Raw genomic sequence first — 20844 nt, 5'->3', positions numbered from 1 at the left:
CATATAATGACACTTGATTTCATCAGCTAATTCTGTCCCTTTCTCAAACAACAAAGGGTTATTCATTATTTCATCATTCCCCTTCCTCTTTAAGATTGTTTCTTAATAAGCATAAAGCCCTAAAAATTAAATGTGAGGTTTCTAATTAACAAGAAACAAATTTTTCATTCATTGTTTCAAATTACCTATCAGATTCTACACAAGTCTTCTGTGCTGGCAAAAGTACTCATTAATCACTGATTTGGGTGGCAGAGCTCTCTATACTCCAGCTCTCTATAAATTATTTTCATATGGTTAAAATATTGCTTAAACACAACAAATTCTTGTCTTGAGAAGAGCATTCTCTGAAACAAGTTCAGCTGTAATAAACTCAACAAACAGGTAAATATAATGCAGAAATTATTTCGTGTAAGCAGAAAACATGTCTCAAAACTATACCTGTACCAAGGATCCAGGAATAGTAAACAGTACTTAACCTCTGCAGGAGCTAAGTTCTGGAGAATTGGGTTTAAAATAAGAGACTTTGTTAGTAGAGAATATTATCCCACAGGGTATTGTCTCCCAAAAACTTCTGGCACCTGATGGGAACAAATCCAGAGAAATTACAGGAACACTGTTGCGTGGTAACTAACAGCATTCTTAAAAACCTTGTACCCAACTTTCACTCAACTGACACCCATTTTCACCATGTTTGAAAGCACACTTTCTGCACTGTTACATTCTGGATTTGATCACAAGGATCCAACTCCATCCCCATGGGAAAAGCTTGCCATTCCCATCCTAGCACAGTGAATGGATGTATCTCAAAGTGTTTCAAACGACAAAATCCTGAGAAACAAAGTGAAGGCAAGGCAACAGGCCTGTCAGCAGGGAACTCAGGACACTTGGGACAGCAGAAGACCTAAGAAAGGGAGCCAGGGAGCCAAGAGTCATACTAGTGACAACTGGAACATGTGGAGAAGGATGGAACAAGCACTGCTCAGTGCTGCAGGGGGTGTGATGTGATGTGACACGTGTGTACCCACACACATGTGTGTGTGTGCACAGGAATGAGGCTTGCAGAGCTTTGTGGAGCAGGGGAGGGACATCAGTGGTACAAATACATCCCTGCACACAGGAGATGTAGCACTGGGCTGTACCAGCAGGAGCACGGCCCCCTGACCCAGGGAAACCAGGGCTCCCTGGCACTCAGCACTTTTCAGAGCCACTGCAAACACCACGGGCAGTTCTGGGCACCCCCAGTACGCACCAGGCACTGATCAGCCAGAGTGGGCTTGGTGGAGGGGCACAGAGATGCTCAGAGGGACAAAGCTGTGTGAAGAGAGGCTGCGGGAGATCCAGATTGCACAAGAAAAGGCTCTGGGGAGCTGACAGCAGATGTGCTGGACCTCCAGGGGGTCTGTGCATAGGGGCACACAGCAGGACAGCAGACACAAACTGCAATGGTGCAGGTGTGACCTGACCCAGAGAAAAGGTCTTTTTTTTCCTGGTGAGGACAGTCAAGCACCAGAGCAAGGACACAGCAACTGACAAACCTTTGTCTTCAGAGGGTTTAAGACCTGAATGAACAAAGTCCTGGTCTGACCTTGGTGTACATCTCCCTTCAGGCAGCAGGTTGGACTAGACACCTCCTGAGGCCCTTTCCAGTCTGAGTTATTTCCCAATGTCAACTTGGATCCCAGAGAACACCACAATGTCCTGTTACAGATTTACTATGCCAGGTTATACCTTTCAAATCTTTATTAAAATGCCTCCACTGTTGAGAGGAGATAAAACCCTTGCTGTTTGGTTCATCTCCTCACAAGAGCACAGGTTCCCACCCAGGATCTGCAATAGCCTTGAGTATCTGATCTGGAATTCCAAGAGATTGTAGAGGTCAGAAGTTAACACTGAGTGCAGAACAAGTGGAACCCAGTGCCTAAACATTCAGAGCTTTTTTAGGAGAAGGTGGTGTTTACTCCGAGGCAGAAAATGTCACATATTCACAACAGCTCTTCCTTAAAGTAGCAACTGTCTATTTCTTGAAAGTTCCACATTCAGCACCTGCCCTCAAGGAACAATCCCTACATTCTGATGCTGCTAAGGCACAGGGTGAGAAGCTGTGTTGTTCTCTCTGTATATTCAGAGTCTACAGCTCCACACCTGGGAAAAAAAAGCCAGCAAACCAAAACCATGCCAGCTCCCACCAGGAGCACCTGCAGTGGTCTAAGCAGACTGCTTTGTTTTTATTCTTCTGCTGGGTGCTGCTGCCCCTAGAGCAGAGCTACTTAAACAAAGGCTGTTACTCTAAATTAATTGATTCTGCATTGAAGCACCTAGAGACCACTGACAAGGCCCATTACTCTAAGTCAGGAAGGGGAGCTACCACCTTCAACCAGGCAGCAGAACATCTCAAACCAACACAGAAGTTTCTGTAGTGATTTCCTAGAGGCTAAGTGATTATTCACCAAGTATGATGCTTGCATAACCATACAAAGGATATCCAATGTTAACAGTTATAAAGACAAGCAAATGTAACCATCTTATTAGCATTAAAGAAAAAAAAAGGAAAAAAGAACTGTTACTTCCTTTTACTGTTTGGATTTTTCCTGTTTAGTTTTGGGTTTGGAGTTTTTCTTTTTGGTTTTTTAAATCAAAATTCCCCCACCTGCACACAGACTAGAGGGATGTAGTAAACTTTTTAAGGCACCAGTTTTGTACCAATCGACTAAGAGACAGGAGGGGATTTCAATGGAGTTTGCAAGCATCTCTGAAATGCGAGCACTGAAACATACAGCCACCCAAAACCCATCCTCGGAGAGAGCAAGTTAAAAAGCTGGAGACAGGATCCGGACAGGAGAGGTAACAGGATCAGCAGCACCAGCTCGGCACACCGAGCCTTCCCCTTCCACGGCTCACGAACAAGTCTCACGCAGACAATAAATTATGACTTTGCATGTCTGTTTAGCAGTCCGACAGACCGTGTTTACCAGTCCCACAGATCGCTGGGCCACAGCAGAGCGTGACAGCGGCCGTGCCCGGGCCCCGCCAGGCCCCTCCGTGTGAGCACCGCGCTGCCGGCAGGGGCGGACCCCCGGGAGCCCCGGCACCCCACGGGGGGCGAGCGCACCCCCGGCCGGCTCCCCCACAGCCACTGCCCCGCTCAGGCCCCGAAACTCGGCCGGGCGCGCCCCGGGCCGGCCGCCCCGCTCCCGGCGGCGGCTGCAGCCTCAGCCCCGGGCCCGGCCCCGCAGCCCCCGGCTCCTCGCCCCGCACCGGGACCCGCCCCCCGGGCGGCCCGGCAGCACCGCCCCTCCGCCCTCCCACCCCCGCATCGCTCCCGGCCCCTCGGACCGCGGCGGCCGCTGCCCCGCCGCCCCCACCCGGCGCCCACCGCGGGCCGGGCGAGCGCCCCGCGCACACCCCCGGCGGGGCGGGCGGGCCTTCGCCGGCGTGCCCTGCCCGGCCCGCTCCGCTCCCATTGTGGCGGGGGCCCCGCAGCGCTGCGCTCTCACCTGGGCGGCGGGCGGGGGCTGCGGCCCGGCGGCCCCGGGAGCTGCGGCCGCCCCGGGAGCTCCGGGAGCTGCGGCCGCCCCGCCGCCTCCTCCCGCCTCCGCCGCTCCTCGGGCTCCGCCGCCGCTCGGGGCCGCCCCCCGTCGCAGCGCCCGCCTCGTCCCCCGGGCAGCAACAGGCGCCTCCGCCGCGAAGGTTCCGCAGGGCGCAGAAAGGTTCCCCCCGGCCCGCGGGGTCCCGGGGCTGCCGCGGGATGGGGCGGGATGAGGGGCCCCGGCTGCTGCTGCCCCTGCCATGGGCTGTGAGGAGAGAGGCTGCAAGGGGCGACCCCCCACCGCCCGCGGAAAGCGGCTAATTAGCCGCAGGGACCCGTGGTCATTAAGGTTCCAGATAGGGACAATGAGGAGCTTAGCTTAGCTCCGGGCCTTGGCCCCTCAGGGTTACAGCCCTCCACATGCATAAAAACCCATCTCGCTCCCAGCCCCTGCTCTAGCCTGGGCTCTTCACAGGAGAGAACTTTATTTCTCGTACTCAGTGATACAGGACCCATTTATGTTCACCCTGTTCTCCTGCCAGAGCCTGGCTCTGCTGCCTCCCAACCCTGCCCACAGGCACCATTGCTGAGCCCATCCAAACCTTCTCCAGCTCCACATTCCCACTTCCCTCAGCCTGTTAAACCCTAACCTTTCTGCAGCCTCCCCAAGGTTCTTTAAAATTCAAAGTCTCACATACCAGGGGTACCCAAAAGTGGAGGCAGCATTTCATATATGAGTGCTGAGGAAAAGGTGAGTTCCTTGCTCGTCTCCATGGGCTGGCTGTGGTCCCACAGACAGAGCTCAGCGTGCCCATGGCCTCTGTCACTGCCAGGACACTGCTGACACCACACCGAGATGCTCAGCCTGCACAGCAGCCTGAGTTCTGTGTTTTCATCTGTTACAGGGAGCAAAAAGCACAAGTCCAGCAGAGAAAGTGCCTGTCTGGTTCCCCCATCCTTAAATACCCAGAGCAAGAAAAATACAAGTGGGAGACTGGCATCTGGGCCTGGGTATGTACTGGCAACCTGAGCATCATCAGTGTAACTCAACTGTGAGTCCTTCAGGGGCCTCCTGGGTTTTGGGGAAGCCAGAGCTGATCCAAAATAAAAAGGACACAGCACCCACCATCTCACAAACAGTGTGCCTCAGGGTACTTGGCAAAGGCATGAAGGGATCACAGTAAACCTTTGCCTTTCTGCCCATCTAGACACATCCAAATCCTCTATGGGACCTTCTACTGTTAAACCTGATATCAAAGTCCAGATTTTCCTTCCCTGCCTCAGCCTGTCACACAGGAGAGAGGGATGGTGGCAGAGACCTCAGAAGCAACAGAACAAGTCCAAGTTAAAGTAGGCAGAATGCCCCCAGCAGAGCAGGGAGGAGTTTTTATGGGATTTTAATGTGTTATGCTTCAGGCATTTGCCCCACAGCAACATGGAGAAGCACAGCCCAGCTAAGGGTGGCTGCTTCACAGGCCAGTCCTCTGAGCACTCCAGCAGCTAAGCACCTCCTCCTTATTTCTAAAAGAAAACAGCCTAGAAAGTTATTCTTGGTTTCTGTAGATGCACAACCACAAGATACCATGCGTCTTTCACAGCCAACAAATCTTTGCAGTGGGACATCCATGTTTTCTGCTGGACACCTTGGGCTGGGTCTGCAGAGCTCATCCCTTCACACAGCACATCTGCCACACTTCCCCAGCAGGCAGCTCGTGCTGCAGCCTCAGGACTCCCACTGATGCCACCCAAAGCACTCAGTCCCAGCAGCAAGTGGGGTTATGACTGCTGGTTTGCAACACTGAGGCTGGAGTTGCACCATCCAGAGAGAACTGGGGTGGCAAAGTCAGGTGTTATTTCTCAAGGAAATACCCTCAAGTCCCACCACACACAACAGGTCTGGCTCCTTAAGCAGGTACCAGCTGTCCTTTACCATCTCTGGTGGAGGATTGGTTTGTAGCAATGACTCCTCCCAGAATAAGCAAATAAAGAAATGATCAGAAATCTTCCAGGTGGGATCAGTGGTTGCCCCATAACTTCAGTGGAGCAGCCACCTACACAACCCCCCAAGTGCTTTTGCAGCCTTTCACACATCAGCCATCAACAAAAGAGCTCTACAAAGAGCCAACACTGTTCCTCAGGACAGTGGCTGGTTGCTCACCACAACCTGTTACCTCTGCCCTTCCCTCATGTTGTGTGCCTCTGCTGAATAGGACAGGGCACCTGCAGCAGATTTTGCTCTGACCTGAGCAGGCATCCAAGTATTGGGAAATTCCTGTTGCTGGGCGTTGGGAAGCACCAAAGCAAAGGGACATGGAGCACTCCTCCTGCTTTGCCAGGCTCTGTTTCAGTCTCAGAGTTGACACTTAGCTTTTTAAACCCAACCAGTGCACAGACCCAAGGGGAGACCCATAAGATCTGAAGAGCAGTTGATTTTGGCCTGCAGATCAGCATGTGGGGGTGGAATAAGTGAACAGCTACAGAACATTCCCCACCTGGGTCCCTGCCTGTCTAGAACACCCCACTGCACTCGGTCTCCTTTGGAGATCCCTGCACATATCCAAGGAACAGCACAGCCACACCTCTAGGGTAAATAAAGCTGACTGATTGATGCCCTACAACTGGATCCCAAAAGAGCAAAGCAGACATTGTCTTAATACAGGAAAGGCCATCAGATTTCAAAGCAAGAGCTTCAACTTCTGACTCTTTAAATACTCATATCATTTACAGTCTGAATGGGGTTCTTGGGCAGTATCAGTTACATGGATTAGAAGCTGTAGAGGACATAAGTACAATTCCTCTTCCTGAGTTTTTTACAGCTTAATGGACAGGAAGCATTGTTGATGAGCCTCCAGCTTCTTACACTATGACCAGAATCTCCCCATCTTCCCTTTGTGCTTTTTTCTGTCCTAGAATCACTCTCAATTAACAGTACAAAAATAAAACCCATGTCATCCATCTCTCCTAAGCTGCACATGCATTATTCATCACCATGCCCTAATTGATTCTCTTATAACCATGAGCACTTCTGCACTTGGCTGTGTTCTTCTTGTCCAGCAGAGCACAATTTATGAAGTTTTATTCCACTTGGAAAAGGCACTTTCAAAGTGGTGCCTTCCATGACTTTTCTGATCAGAACACCAGGTTTGATCTCAATCCATACAGACTTCAGTCCTGAGTTTTGTGCCCAGATAAAAGTGTCAATCAAGTGGCTCTGGTGCACTGATGCTCAGTGTCCTGACTGGGAGGTCAGTACTGTTCTGGATACTCTGGGCCCTCTTCCCCATAGCAGGATCTATCAAAGAGGTAAAAGGAAAGATTTGAAAGGGGCTCCACAGCCCTGATTAAATGCTCTAAAATGTGTCATCTATAAAACATGTAGGGAGCTAAAATGCCCTTGCAACAGCTTTCCATGGAAGTTAGAGAAGCATCTCCTGAACTACTCAGCCAGAGGACAAGACTCTCTGAAGGCTCCCTCTAGAGCAAGAGAAAAATACACAGCCCATTTACATGAGGATAACTCAGCTTTGCCTTCAGCACCCTGACATTAGAATACCTCTGGATTCTTTCATCCTAAGATTTGACCAGGTTTTCTGGGAACTGAAAGCCTGTGACAAAAAGCTTAGAAACAGCACATTTTATCAATGTGCAGTCCAGACACTCAGTGAGATGAGCAGGTCTGAATTTCACTCTGCAACCCAACAAATACAAGTCAGCATATGACACCATATACAAAGCAATTAATAAATTAAACCTCACCATTGGCACAAATATGTTAGCTTTGATGTGACCATATATCACAGCAATTTCTTCTCTAGTGACAGCACAATTCCTCCTACTGGTGGAGGAAGATCCTTCTCTTTGATCCTTCTCTTTCAAATGTGGGGTCTAACCTGTTATGTCAACTGCCACTGAAGGGACACAGACATCAGTGTGCCATGGTGACACCACTTGTGCTCCCTGAAGACCTTCTGTGGCCAGGGCTGTCACACAGTGCTCTGCCTCACCACCATTCACCATTAACCTCATCTGAGTTGCCTCCTTTTCCTCATGCCTTTACAAGTCTCTGATATTCCTCATTTCTCCATTTGCTGCTTGTTCCAGGCACTATTCACTGGTCCCTTTGCTTGCTGCTGCAGTGTGAAAGAAAGGGGGACGCTCCAGCCAGTCCCTCACAGGGAGCCCATCCCAACTACAGGATGGGAAACCTGACAGTGCTGCCAAGCTGTTTTCATTCATCCTGAGAGAAGTGAAAAACCAGAAACAGAAGTTCAGTCAGTTTCTAATATCCCAAGGTATCGTTGAGCTTTGTGCTGAAGGACTTGGTCAAGGAGTCACGAGGGAGCCCCAGCTCAGAGCAGCCTGCTGGGTTTGTGGTGCCCCAGCCCCACGGGCATGAATCAGCGGCACGGTGCCTGAATTTCACCCTCACTGCCAGACTCAGCCTGCAGCCTCCTCTTCCCCCGCTAGAAGGGGCTGAGAACCAGCCACGGCCGGGCAGGGAGTGAAACAAGGGAGTTCATAATGGGCAAGCTCAAGACAAGCCCCACCTCACGAAACAACTCGAACACTTCCTCTGCCTCTCTGCACTAGCCCAATCCAGAAAGGATTCAGGGTCCCGACAAAGCAGGATCTCTCTGTTTGAAAAGCTGGCACTTTGGTTTCTTAACCCTCTGGTGAGCTGCTCTGGGGAGGAATTCAGTACTGAAACACTGTAATGTCAGTGCATAACTCAGCACAGCACTGCTCACCTGAAACACTCTTCAGCCTTCAACACTCCATTTTCAAACACTGGGTGCAGAAGGTGAAACAAGGCACCACTTCTTCCAGAGGAAGCTGGAACGGTTTATGGTTTTAGGAAAGCAAAGAAAATAGCAAAGATGTGATGGTATAACAGATAGAAGAAAGATCCAGATAGGGTGTTTTGCTCATAGAAGAGGCAGTTTTATACTAAAGAATTAAAAGTAACAAGTTTACAAATGAATACAAGGCAATATCTTATTAGAAAAGGTCACATAGCTGCTCCTGGCAATCCCCAGAGCAGGGTGCTGGCTAAAGCCAGGCTCACTCTGCATAATCACCCACTCCAGCAGTGATGTCTATGAGGCCAGCAGTGAACCCCCAGACTCCCACAGTGCTCACACCTCTCACAGAGGGGGGCAAAGTTAAACCCACAGCTCCAGCAGATGTAAATGCATCATTTAACTACCTTGTGCTGGCCCATTAGCAAATTCACAGCAGGCAGCTCTTGACTGATCCTTATTAGGGGCACAACCAACTTTTACAACACTCCAAGGAGACAAGGCAGCCTCCTGCCAGGAGAAGAGCTGGGTCACAGACCTGCAGGTGGCTGCTGTTCTCTTTGCCTATAGCCAGCTCTACTTTTCTCCATTAGCTGTGGGGCAGGGAAGGTGACACAATGCACAACCAATGTGAGCAGGTTTTTACTGCCAGTGCTCTGCCAATGCCTCCTTTTCAATGCTACAGGGAGCTTTTCCCTGAGGAATTAACTTTGATAACAGTTCATAGAAGGAGATTTTCCCCTGTGTGACAACACTGTCCCTGTTGGGCTGCAGATGCCAGGGCCACAGTGTCCCTAACGCCCTGACCAGCCTCACCTGGGACTTCCACCCACACACCCAGCCCTGCTCTTTAGCACAGGGGCTCAATTTAAACTCAACTCTTAGCACTTAGTCTTGGTCTATGTTTGCTTTGTTTTTCTGGGGCTCAGCTGCAGTCTATTTTTCCCCCTTTAACTTTCACTGTGCCTTATTGCCATGAGCTTCTCTGGTGGCCTGGATCCTTGGTGGTGCTGCTTGCTGTTCCTCAGCCTGCCTGGCTCTTCTAACTGACTGGGGAGACCCCTGCCCTGCAGCTCCTGGGATGCCCTTGGCTCCTGCTTTCTTGTCCCTTTAAAGAGCAGAAGGTATTTGCTATTGATGGAGAAGTGAGGGACTATTCAGTCTCTGCTGTTCTCCCCATGGTTAAACCTGCTGATCTCCCCCCTCAGATCATGGAGATCCTGGGGCTCTACCAGGGACAGGGAAGAAGGCTATAGATTTCTTAGGCAGTGAGATTTTTGATTTTTTTTTTTTTTTTGTTTTGGTTTGCTCATTTCACAACTGCATTTTAATTGATTAGTCTGAAATTTATCCTTACACAAGGGTGGCACAAAAAGGAGGGGTTTTTAGGAGATGAGAAGGATATGTGCAATTAAATGACTAATAATAAAAGGCATTTTGGTTTTGAGTAGATATGCAACAGACATAAGGACTATGAATGGATTATCAAGATTTGGGAAGAGAATTTAATGCACTTTTCATATTAATGCTGGTAAGACCTACATTTGTTTCTTCAATCTGTAGATTCATCCAGGATTTATTATTAATCTGCAGCCATAAAACAAGGTAGAGAACTTTTCTCTGCTTTTCTATACACTTTCTAGTCTCTTGTTCCTCATATAAGAGCTATTCTTTTGTTTATTGGAACAGTTGTAATCCTGCAAATTCTTTAAGCAGCCCATATGTAGGGGTTGGTGTTGATTTCACTTTTAATTTATTAGCAGTAACACTTCTTTTTAGTATCCTCATTCTGAAACAATGTACCAGGGAGTGAAACTCCCTGGTCACACACATGGTTGTTAAGGCAAAGAGCAGCACCAGAGCTGCTCCTTTCCCTGCACCCCCTGGTATCCAAGGCTGGCTCCCACCCGGATCCCTGCAGGCATTGCAGAGCCAGTTGTTCTGGAGGGGTGGAATCATACTAATGGTAAAAACTGGTGTGCTTGAAAGGCACAATTCATTATGCTGCTCATCCCAGCACCTCTTGTGTTTGGGAGTTATTTCTGCTTGTTCACTCAGTGTGAACACACTGGTGTAACTCAGTGCTCCCTGCAGCCTGCTCTCCTGCAGTGGGTGGTATCTGAGTTTTGAAATAGGCAAACACCATTGTAGTTTGTTTTTCCTCCACAACAGGTGAATTCACTCATTTGAAAAGCAGTCCATGAGCAACAACTGTTTAAACTTTAAAATTTTCTCTTTCATTGACTCTTCTGGCTTTACAGTTGTTTCTGAGCTTTAGGAGCCCAAGGAAGTTTCTGTTTCAAAAGCCCATTTTCATTCCTGCAAGGCTCAATCTCTGGGGCATGACTTAACTAGATAGTTTTGATGGTGGATGTGTTTAAGTAGGGAACTTATGGAACTGTATGAATGAAGGAGGTAATTTGGGGCTGCTTGTATGGATAAAATGTCCTGATACATAAAATGAGAAGCACCATTAACATGTGATTTCTCCACCTGTGTGGCTGGAGCTATGGTCAGTGACCTTCCCTGCTCAAATACAAGATCTACCAGCTAGGCCAATGCAGCAGGGAGGGGAGGACGATGCAATCAAGAGGCTGGACAATTATTTTTGGAAACTTACTGTTTACAGATGAAAATAGCAGCTAAGGTGGCAACATACCTGTTGTAAGAGCTTTGGAAACTGTACTGGGCTCCCTTTCAGGTTTACCAAAGGGTTATGAAACATCAAATAGTTCTTTTTATAGTGCAGGGACATGTGTTCAGCATGTGGGGAATCAAGACTCAGATCCTTTCCTTTCTCCAGTTTCTGGTAGAGGAAGAAGCCTCTGGGATTCCCCTCATCAGCCTGTGTGGTGACCCAGCACAGGACCCATGGGCATGTCCAAACACACTCTGTCTGATTTTCAGCTGCTTCCCTGCCCCTCACTACGCCCCTTATGGCCCTGGTGAGCACAAAAGAGGGAGGTAAATTCAGCTGTGCAGTTTGTATTCCTGTCTGCACTCTGGTCTAGACCACATAAAGGATAGTTTTGAAACAGATTAATTTGCTGAAGTTAATTGGCATCAGGAGAGGAAAGGTATAAGTAACAGCTTTATTTTATTTCCAAGCATTTAAAATAACTAAACAAACAAAAAAGCAAATCAATCAGCAAAGTATCCTCACTGCAGCCAAGCTGCACACACCCATGGAGAGGGTTGTTACAGGCAGCTGAGCCTGCAAACCCTGCATAGCAACCAGAATTACATGAAGTATTAGGGCAAAACTAAAGGAAAACCACACAAGAAGAGACAGAAGAAGGCAGACAATGGCAGGACTGCAGATGCAGAGGGTCAGAAATCAGCCAAATGATAGGAGTGAAGTTCACCCAGACATATTTGTGTGTGCCTGCCTCCAACTTCCACAGCCCTGGTGTGCTCTGCCACGGAGTGAGAAATGGACAGGATGTGGGCAGAGGAGCTGACAGCCCTTGCACAGCCCTTGCTCCTTGCACAGCCCCTGCCCCACAGGAGTGAAGAGCAGTGGGCAGAGCAGGTTTTTCCACTGACAGAGCCTCCTGGAAGACCAGCAGCCAGAGGAGGTGTTTTGGCACATCTGCTGGCAGATGAGCTGGAGGCAGGGACTCTGGCTCTCAGGGTGCCTCAATGTTATCAGATCTGTGCCTCTCTCAGGGCTTTGCAGGAGAATTGCAGAGCTCTTCAGCTGTTTCAGGCTGGAGATAATTCCACAGCAAGCACACAAGCTTGTTTTTCTTAGTCATCTTTCATTTTCTTAGTCATTTTCAGCTAGTCCACACCCTGGATTTAAAATTGCTTGTGTACAGTCTGGGTGCAGAGCTGAGCAGGAATGGATTGCTCCCAGCTGGTGTCTGCGTGGGAAGGAGACTGCAGAATTCCCAAGAGATGTTTGGGACACAAGTACTCCCAGCACCAAGTGATTTGAGATGGGATGAGAGGCACAGATCAGACCTGGCAGATCTGGATGCTGTGACTGTGGCTGAAGCACAGGGTGAAGTCAGAGTCCTTCCAGAAAGAAACAGCTCAGGGATGTGGATGCTGCACCTGACACTTACATGGGGAAAGGAGGAGCCTTCCCTCCAGCAAATCCTCCTCAGCCAGTGCTGAATCCCTCCTGGAGGTTATTCCTAACTGAGCAAAGCCCCCTGCTTCAGACACTGTTTCCTTAGGAAGGAATATACAAGCTCTGGAATTTGACAGAGTCTGCAGGCTGAAATATTCTCCTATGTGCACAGGGTAAGGGGTACAGCTCCACCAACTACAAAATCTATGTGTTACTAAAGTCTTGGCAAAGGTTCAGCCAGAGAGGACCAAGAGAGAAAAGTTGCATTAGAAATAGGAGCAAAAACTTTTCTTTGTAAGTGTGGGGTGTCTGCAACCAGTCCAGCAAGACAAAAGGTTTTGTGAACCTGCTTGCAAGAAAGCTGCTTTCTTCCTCCTCCTTTCCCATTTTCCAAGGAGACTGATGCTGATCAAGTCCAGGCGAAGAGGGAACTGGTTCAGAAGAGCAGGAGCTGTAACACCTCAGCACTCCCTTTTCTCTTGGTGAAAAGGAGAGATGGGGAGTTGCATGGTTGGATCTGGAAATGCTGCTCTAAAGCAAACACTGAATATTCACCATCTGGATGGTGGGTAACCGCAGCTCGCTTGTAAAACTTTCCACAGCAGGCAATGTTGTTCCCTGGAGCTCTCCCTTGGGGATGCATCTTCCAGGGGATTCTCTCCTCCCCCGTGGCAGCTTTCTGTGCCCCAGGAGAATGTAACAGTAGTTAACAGTGAGTAGTGGGAGGAGGCTGTGTCTCAGGGAGCTCATCTGGCCTGCCGCACCTCTCTGCTACAAAACAGGCTGGGAACAATCCCAGCCAGCCTGCTGGGAGAGACTGGGATGAAGAGAATTCAAAATGTCTATGGTGAAATCTGGCCTTTATTATCCTAGTCACTAACATCCCACATATTTCAAGGAGACCAGCATTTTACTCCCACGATCCAAAGACAAAGCAAAATAAATCTTGGTACTCTCAGCCACAGTGCAAAATTCTGATTTATAGAAAATAGCATCCTAGCCTTGAAGAGTGGCTAAACACACCTCCTTCCTCCTTCCTGGCTTAAAGCTTTGCATCCCTATTGCTAAAATCTCCCATGAGCTCTGCTGTCCAAACAGCCTGTAAAAGCCATAAATACTTCTCATTGTATCCTCCCATCTTTTCAATTTCTCTTCAGGCTAAAGCATTGTTTTCCTTGCAGACTACACTGAAGACTGCTGCTCAGGTACTACATTAAATGTAATGAAATTATGATAAGCATGCAAGTGTTACATTAAACACAAATAGAGACTGTGAAATAAGGTAATACAGGGAAAATTCCAGTTGATCCTATCCAGTTGTACTGGTGAATTCGTGTGTCCAATAACTGAAAATTATCTTTTTTCTCTGGAGAAGACTTGATGAAAAGAGAAGCAAGATAATCTTGAGGGGAAAAAAAATTCTTAACTGGGGTATGCCAAAATGATTGCTCCAAAATGTCTCTATTTCATAATTAATAGCTTTTTATTGCAATTCAACAATCACATTGCAGCAGGTAGGGACAAACACATAGCTGTAAATGCACACTGCAATATTGTGAATCAAGTGCCCTCCCAGGCAGTGAATGGCGCCCGCTTCTCTGTAACTGCTGACTGGTGACATTGGTTTTTGATAGTTTGTTGTTCCTTTGCACCCAGAAGTGGTAATAATGTGTCTTTCTCAGAAACCTCTCACATCACAGGGAGGGGTGTGTGTGTCACACACAGGACTGGTGTTCAACCTGAATGGAAATGCAGAGCTTTGCATCACCCATTTATTGCCATTTGCAGCCATCACTGCACACCTGAGCTGCCCTTACACCCCAGCTCCAGAAGCAGAGAGGACACTCAGGTATTCTTCTGGTTTTCATTTATCAATGCTGGTTTTAGAATAAGGATAAGGATACAGCACTTATCTACATCCCAAAAGGAAAAAAAACCTACTATATAAAATACCCTGCACTCCTATAAATGCAGCTAAGTGTTCACAAACAAGGTTCCCTGGAGACCAAAGCCCATGAGGATGTCCCTGCAGTTGCTAACAGAGCGTGCTGTGCCCTGGGAGGCACTGGGATTTTTCTCCCTTGTGGGTTGGCATCCAATTTGATTCCTAAAAATTCAGTGTTTTCCCTTCCCTTACTCCATATTGTCAGGTACTTTTGATTTATTTGGGCAAAGAAAATTTATGAAGCTTCATTCTTGCTCTATTCCCTCTCCACTGACTGGGGATATGAAGCTCCTGGAAGGAAGAAAAGACACTCTCATCTACATGAGGGAGCTAGTGGAAGGGGGAAGAGCCTTGAGCTGGTGCTGCTGTCCAGTTGTGGGAGTTCAGCAGCAGAACCAGAACTTTTTAAAGTCACCATGATGTCAGAAATCTGGATCTGCACCAGTAACAACATGCCCCAAGGCCCACCTGCACTCCCAGGTACCCAGGCTTGGAGGTGCTCGGTGTTTCAGGAGGCTGCCCTCAAATATCCCTGTCCCAGAGTGTTTCTGGGGCTGTTCAGGATCAGGGCAGCACACAGAGAGGTGCTGCCAGAGGAAGTCATTCCTTCTGGGTGAAAAGACATGACCCGTTTCACAACAGAGGAAAACTCAGGGCACGAATCCTGGGTGAATCCCAGCACAGATCCCCTCAGCTTTCCATCACCTCATTTCAGCTGGGGATTTTCCCCATCCAAACACTGTTGGATGCTTTATGCTGCTAAGGGAGCTTCAGAGCTTTTTCCTAAGTGTAACCAAGTGTTCAGACTTTACAGTGCTCCAGGTCCCATGTTTGGGCAGTGCCTGCAGTGGGGCCAAGCACATGTGGCTGCTGAGACTCAATGTCTGTGGAGCTCCCAGAGCCATAAGCACCACCATGGACAAACCAAAAATTAGGATTTCCTATGATGAACCCCACACAGTTGTTATTAAGACCCTTGGTGGAATCCCTCCATAATAAAACAACTCATAAACACAAAATTGCCATCTGCACATGTGCCTGCCACCATTATAGCCCACTTTCACCAATTTGCTTATTGTTTCCATGTGCATCAAAACTGAGACATAAATACACTTGACCTAATTAACTCCTATAGAGAGATGTCATGAAGAAAGCAGATATAAAATCTGCACTTAAGGACTGATAAAAAGGAAAAAAAAAGGAAAAACCAGAAGAAACAAAAAACTCTCCCCTTAAAAAAGCTAGCAGTCTTAAAATGGTACTTTTCCCTGGTTCTGTTTAGTCTTTGTTTTTTAAAGTTGCTATTGTTGCAAGTAATCCCTAAGATCCTTGTTGCTGGAAAACATAAGGAAGAATTTGTTTGTATTCCCAGTGTGTGTCTTGCAGGCATTTCACAGTGTGCTGTGCAAAGTCTTTTCTTGCTTCCTTCTGTATGAAGAGTTTCCTTTGCTCGTTGTTTCCTAGAGTAACAAAACAGATTTAAAAAGGGAAAACCCTTGTTAAACCACAAAAACTAGCAAGGGATTTAGTGTAATGCCTGAAATGAACTTTTAACATTCCCCAGTTAGAGAAATGAGTTTAGTCAGGAAATGATGTCTTGTTGCCATGATGTCACTTTCTGTGTACTAACTGTCCCCAACTTTTCTCATGTTCTCCCTTGTATATTCTCTGTGCATAGTTTATCTGTCCACTTCCAGTCTCCCAAAGGCTTTTTCCTTTCATAGCCTCATACCTCTGCATAGCTCATATATCACAGGACACACCAATAACCCCATTTTTCAGTAACTTAGGAAAAAGGAGAGATATGAAAATCTGCCTGAAATTGCTCTGTGTGTGTGTGAGAAGCTGAGCACAAAGCTCTGAGCAAGACTGCAGCAGCAGAGTGGTCAGGATTTGGGGGCCATGCTGCTGCAAGCCAGAGGTGCATGGCAGTGTATATTTCATGCAACAGTGATCACTTTGTACTATTTAACTTTTTTGTTGACTTTCAGCCTCCAAACGCAGATGTGCTGTCACTCAGATGCTCAGCTAGGCAGAGTTATGTGCTCTTGGCATCACACTGACTGTCTGAATGGAGAGTTTTGGCACCAGCCTGTTTGGAAGAGAGCTTTTTGCCTGCTCATGTTCTCATTAGTATCTGAGCTGATGAACGGCATTCTTCTGCATTTCCATGCTCCTAGATACAGATCTGGCTTCTGTCTCAGTCTGGGTTAAACGCCCAGGGGGAGCTGGCTGGGGAGCCTGTGTCTGCACTGCTGAATCCCTGCAAACACCAGGAGAGCTGGGGAGCACCCGCCTGATGGGGATCCTGCAGATCCTGTCAGTGGCCAGAAGAGTTAGTGCAGGTGGCCATGGGAAGGTCCTTGATGCTTTCAAGAGTGAACTTCTACTCATCTACAGTAGTTAAAGAAGACAAAGCTGTAGCTCTGCCAAAATGTAGGTGTCTTCCTGGCCCCTCCTTATAAATAGCTTAGCTGGTTTTAGTTTGTGATGCTGTTTTAGCTTTTTAGCTCCAGCCCAGAGAAAGCCTGCTCCAGAACTGTTGTTGCACTCTTCTATCACTCTTTCCTCTGCCCACAAGCACCTACCCTTGAAATCCTCTTCCAGTAGGTGCCATCAGCCTGCTGTCACTTTCCCCTGTCTTTGTATCTCTGTGAGAAACTTCTCCTTGAGCTTTGCTTGGCCTTTTCTGCTGGAAGGAAACCCCAAGTGCTCTTTCCACACACAAAGGCAGGCATAATTCTCAGAATAGGTGGCAACTCCATTCCCTGGATCAGCGCCCGCCTCTGCTGCCCTCCGTGTGTTTCCTCTTTGCATCCCATTGATGAGCGAGCCTCCCCTGCCTTTCCCACCGTCACTCAGAAATAGCGAAGGAGCACAGGCACAATTCCATTGAATGAACACATTTCGCCTGCCCTTTTCATTCGATGTCTCTCTCCAGTTGTTGGGTGGTTTTGCTCTGTGTGTGTGAGCACACAGATGGCTCCTCTAAGCACCTCGGCCCCGGATGATTGCTTGTTAATTTTTGCTTTGGGCTATTTTGAGCTTTTTCCTCTCTTCCCAAGAGGACGCTGGTGTGGTGCGATGATGCCGGTGTGCCACCTAGTGATTGAGCTATTCCCTTGTCGCACATCACTGATTGGAACCCTCGGTGCACGGATTCCGCCCCATTTGCTCACCTGGATCTCAGGTAACCTGCGGCAATGCCTGCAGCCCCTTGCTCTGCACAGTCTGTCCAGGCAGAGGGGATCCCACTGAACTGCCTTTCCCTGCTTATTTCACTTTGTACCTTTTCCCCTCCCTTTGTACCTGCAGTCTCTGTGAAGTTGACAAGAAATGGGAGATCATTTGAGGGGTGCCAGCTTGCAGGTCACCCATGGCCATAATTAATCCATCAGGCAATATTTTTGTACAACCTGAAAATTTAGCACTAGATTCGTGTCAATCAGATGCTCTGGGGGAGTCTAGACAGTGTTTAAAGCCCTCTATGCATGAGGGGTATCATTGCAGATATTTATCTGCTTCACACCTCATAAACCCACTTCTGAGCTATTTGGGCAGATCCAGGCTGGGAGAGCAAGAGATGTCCTGGGGTTGGAACTGAGGCCTTTTTGTCGGGGTTTTGTGCCTGCTGGCCACTCCCCAGATTCCCAGAGGCACCCAGCAGACTGGCAGGGTGGGAGGGGGAAGGCACTGGGCACAGAGGTGCATCGCAGCCCGCTGGCCTCCGATGCTGCCCTGGCAGTGAGCTCTGCTCCAGGTGCAGCTCCCCAGACTGTCTGACCTCCCGCCCGGATTCGCATCCCCCGGGGCATGGGCGTTGCACAGAAACTCCCTCAGCTCAGAGCAGCTGAGCAGAGCAGGTTCAGACCCTGCCAAAGGCTCAGGCCCCAGCATTGTGCTCTTCCCTGAATGCTGCTGCAGCTGGAAATCCAGCATTGTACCCTTCCCTGGATGCTGCTGGGAAATCCAGCATTGTATCCTTCCCTGGATGCTTTGGGAAATCCAGCATTGTACCCTTCCCTGGATGCTGCTGGGAAATCCAGCATTATACCCTTCCCTGGATGCTGCTGGGAAATCCAGCATTGTACCCTTCCCTGGATGCTGCTGGGAAATCCAGCATTATACCCTTCCCTGGATGCTTTGGGAAATCCAGCATTGTACCCTTCCCTGGATGCTTTGGGAAATCCAGCATTGTACTCTTCCCTAGATGCTGCTGGGAAATCCAGCCCGGTGCTGGGTGCAGCTGCAGAGTGATCCAGAGTGCTGGGAAGGGACTGAGCTCTCTTCCTGAGCTCACTGCTCACCTGCCATGAGTCACACAGCAAAACTGTGCTGCAGAGGCTGGTTCTGCTGGGTCAGTGAGCACTGTCACAGCTGCCCTTCAACAGGAGCTCAGCTGCAGGGAGAAACATGGTGACAAGCAAACTGAGTCCTGCAGGAGGATGGGGAAATTAGTGACAGGTTAAGTGTAGGAAGTCAACAAACTTTGTCACTGTAGATCTGTGTTGGAGGTCAAGGTGAGCAATCAACACTCCTAAAAGCCTAAAGAATCCATCCTGTCCTCTCCTCATAGGGCAGCTGTGGTGAGGTGTCTCTGAATGTTGTGATTTTTTTGATAATGACCTTATTCTCAGAGTGAAGGTCTGTTCAGGCAATAGGTAAAGTTGCAGCCTGGGTCTGGGGCTCTCTGCCTTTGACAGCAGCTGTGAGAGATGAAGCATTCCAGACAATTTTCCACCCCTGGCAGTACTCAAGGCATCCTTTGGAAACACAGTTTGTCTTCCTGGCCCTCCCACAGTGCTGTTCTTCCTCTGATCCCACAGCTAATTGTTCTTAAGTCTAGAAGATTATTAGAGCCCCATGAAATGGGTTTATCCTCTCCTGGTAAGCCAGTGTTGGGAGGTGATCTGGGATGTGACAGCAGTGGGGAGAAGTGGTTCCTTTGTTCAAGGAGCCTCAAGCTGTGACTCAGCCATAAGTCATTGTAAATGTCAGGTGGCCGTCCTGTGGAATAAGTTGTTCTTCTGGCTGGGGAGCTCAAGGAGCTGAACCTTCCCTTCCTTGCACACCTCAGGTCTCTCTCTCAGCTACAAGATCCCACAGGGCAAGAGGTGCCAGCTCACTGCTGGCCTCTCATTTTTATTGCTCTGCAATCCACGGCCATATTTTGCATTTCTTTTGTGGCTTTTCCCCCTTCAATTGCAACATTAAGGTGAAGTGTTGTGTGAGGGTGGATGCAGTAACAGTGCATCCAGTGCTTCAGGATTCCCACTCATTATCCTGGAGTTAATCAAGACTGACAGTCAAATGTTGTAAGTGTGGCAGCAGAATCTCTACCTGTGCAAACACTGCCCAGGGCGGGGATTTATGCAGTTGCAGTGCAAGAAAGTGGATTAATGTGGACACTGTGGGGCATCTTAGATAGGAATGGTGCTTATGAAGCTTTTCCTTGAGAGGGAGGGCCCTCTTTCCCCTTGTTTACTCATTTTTTATTCATATTTATTCTTTCATGAGAAAGGCTTCTGCCAGTACCTGGACAATTACTAGAGCTCAGCAGCATAAACTGGAATTTCATTGCTTCCATGCTGTTTTGTTCCTGACAGATGAGCCAGCAGGACTCCCACCTGCCCTGTGGGAAACAAGAATGTTGGACTGAATCCTTCCCAAATATCTTTGAGGTGTGGAAATGCAGGAGCTGGAGGCCTGAGCCTTTCAGGCAGTTTGTAGGCGAGGCTGTGGCAGAGCCAGGGGGTTGCTGCAAGCTGTGCCCTGTGCCAGCATCGTGCCAGGCTCTGGCAATGAGCAGCAGGCTCTGGCTCTCCTCACCTGCTCAGGTGAGCTGGGAACTGAACACCAATTTCTGTGAGAAGTGACCCTTTCTCCAGTGCACCATAGATATGGCAGGAACTGGAACCCCTAATTTTGCTCTCAGCCCTTTGAACGTGGGGATGAGGAGGGGAATGCTGACCTCTGCAGCTTCTGCTGAACAGCCCCACGGCTGCCTCGAGGCTCCCAGGTGCCATGCAGGGGAGGGAAGGTGCAGCTGTGGATGTGTTGATCTTTCCTGGATAATAACACTGCAGGTAGGCCTGATACTTTTGATGCTGCAGCCAGCCAGGAGGGCCTGGGTGAGGAGTGTGCTTTTCCAGACTTTCCTTCCCCTCAGCAGAGATAACTTTGCTGAGAGCACGTGGATCATCACTCCATCCAGCGGCGCAAGGGGCTGTGCCAAGTGACAGGTCATTGTGACTGTGAAGTACACAGAGCAGGGATACTCCCACTGTGGAACCAACAAAGAAAAGCAATCCCAAAGGAGCAGGACGTGGAAGGCACCCAGGGATGGGCTGTGCAGTGCTGGTTTCTTTGCACAGACTCTCCCATGGTAGGCAGGTGCATAACTTCTGCAGTGACGGAGGGAAGGACAGGGATGTGGAGGAGCTCTCCGAGCTCATAATGAGCAGCTGCAGGGAGGGTGGGAACGTGGGAAGAGGAG

The 20844-nt window shown here is 48.8% G+C and overlaps 1 protein-coding gene across 2 annotated transcripts in view; it reads right to left on the bottom strand.

Moving 5' to 3' along the window:
* Positions 1 to 3660, bottom strand: part of RAD54L2 (RAD54 like 2) — a 69172-nt gene extending 65512 nt beyond the window's left edge. For both annotated transcript variants that reach the window (XM_074550068.1, XM_074550066.1), the window contains exon 1: positions 3495 to 3660. The gene's annotated coding sequence lies outside the window, so the exon portion shown is untranslated. The remainder of the gene's footprint in view (positions 1 to 3494) is intronic.
* Positions 3661 to 20844: the final 17184 nt, after the last annotated feature.

This window comes from Zonotrichia albicollis, chromosome 12 (genome assembly GCF_047830755.1).
Source record: "Zonotrichia albicollis isolate bZonAlb1 chromosome 12, bZonAlb1.hap1, whole genome shotgun sequence".
Taxonomy (NCBI): Eukaryota; Metazoa; Chordata; class Aves; order Passeriformes; family Passerellidae; genus Zonotrichia; species Zonotrichia albicollis.
This window is presented reverse-complemented; position numbering and strand designations above follow the sequence as displayed.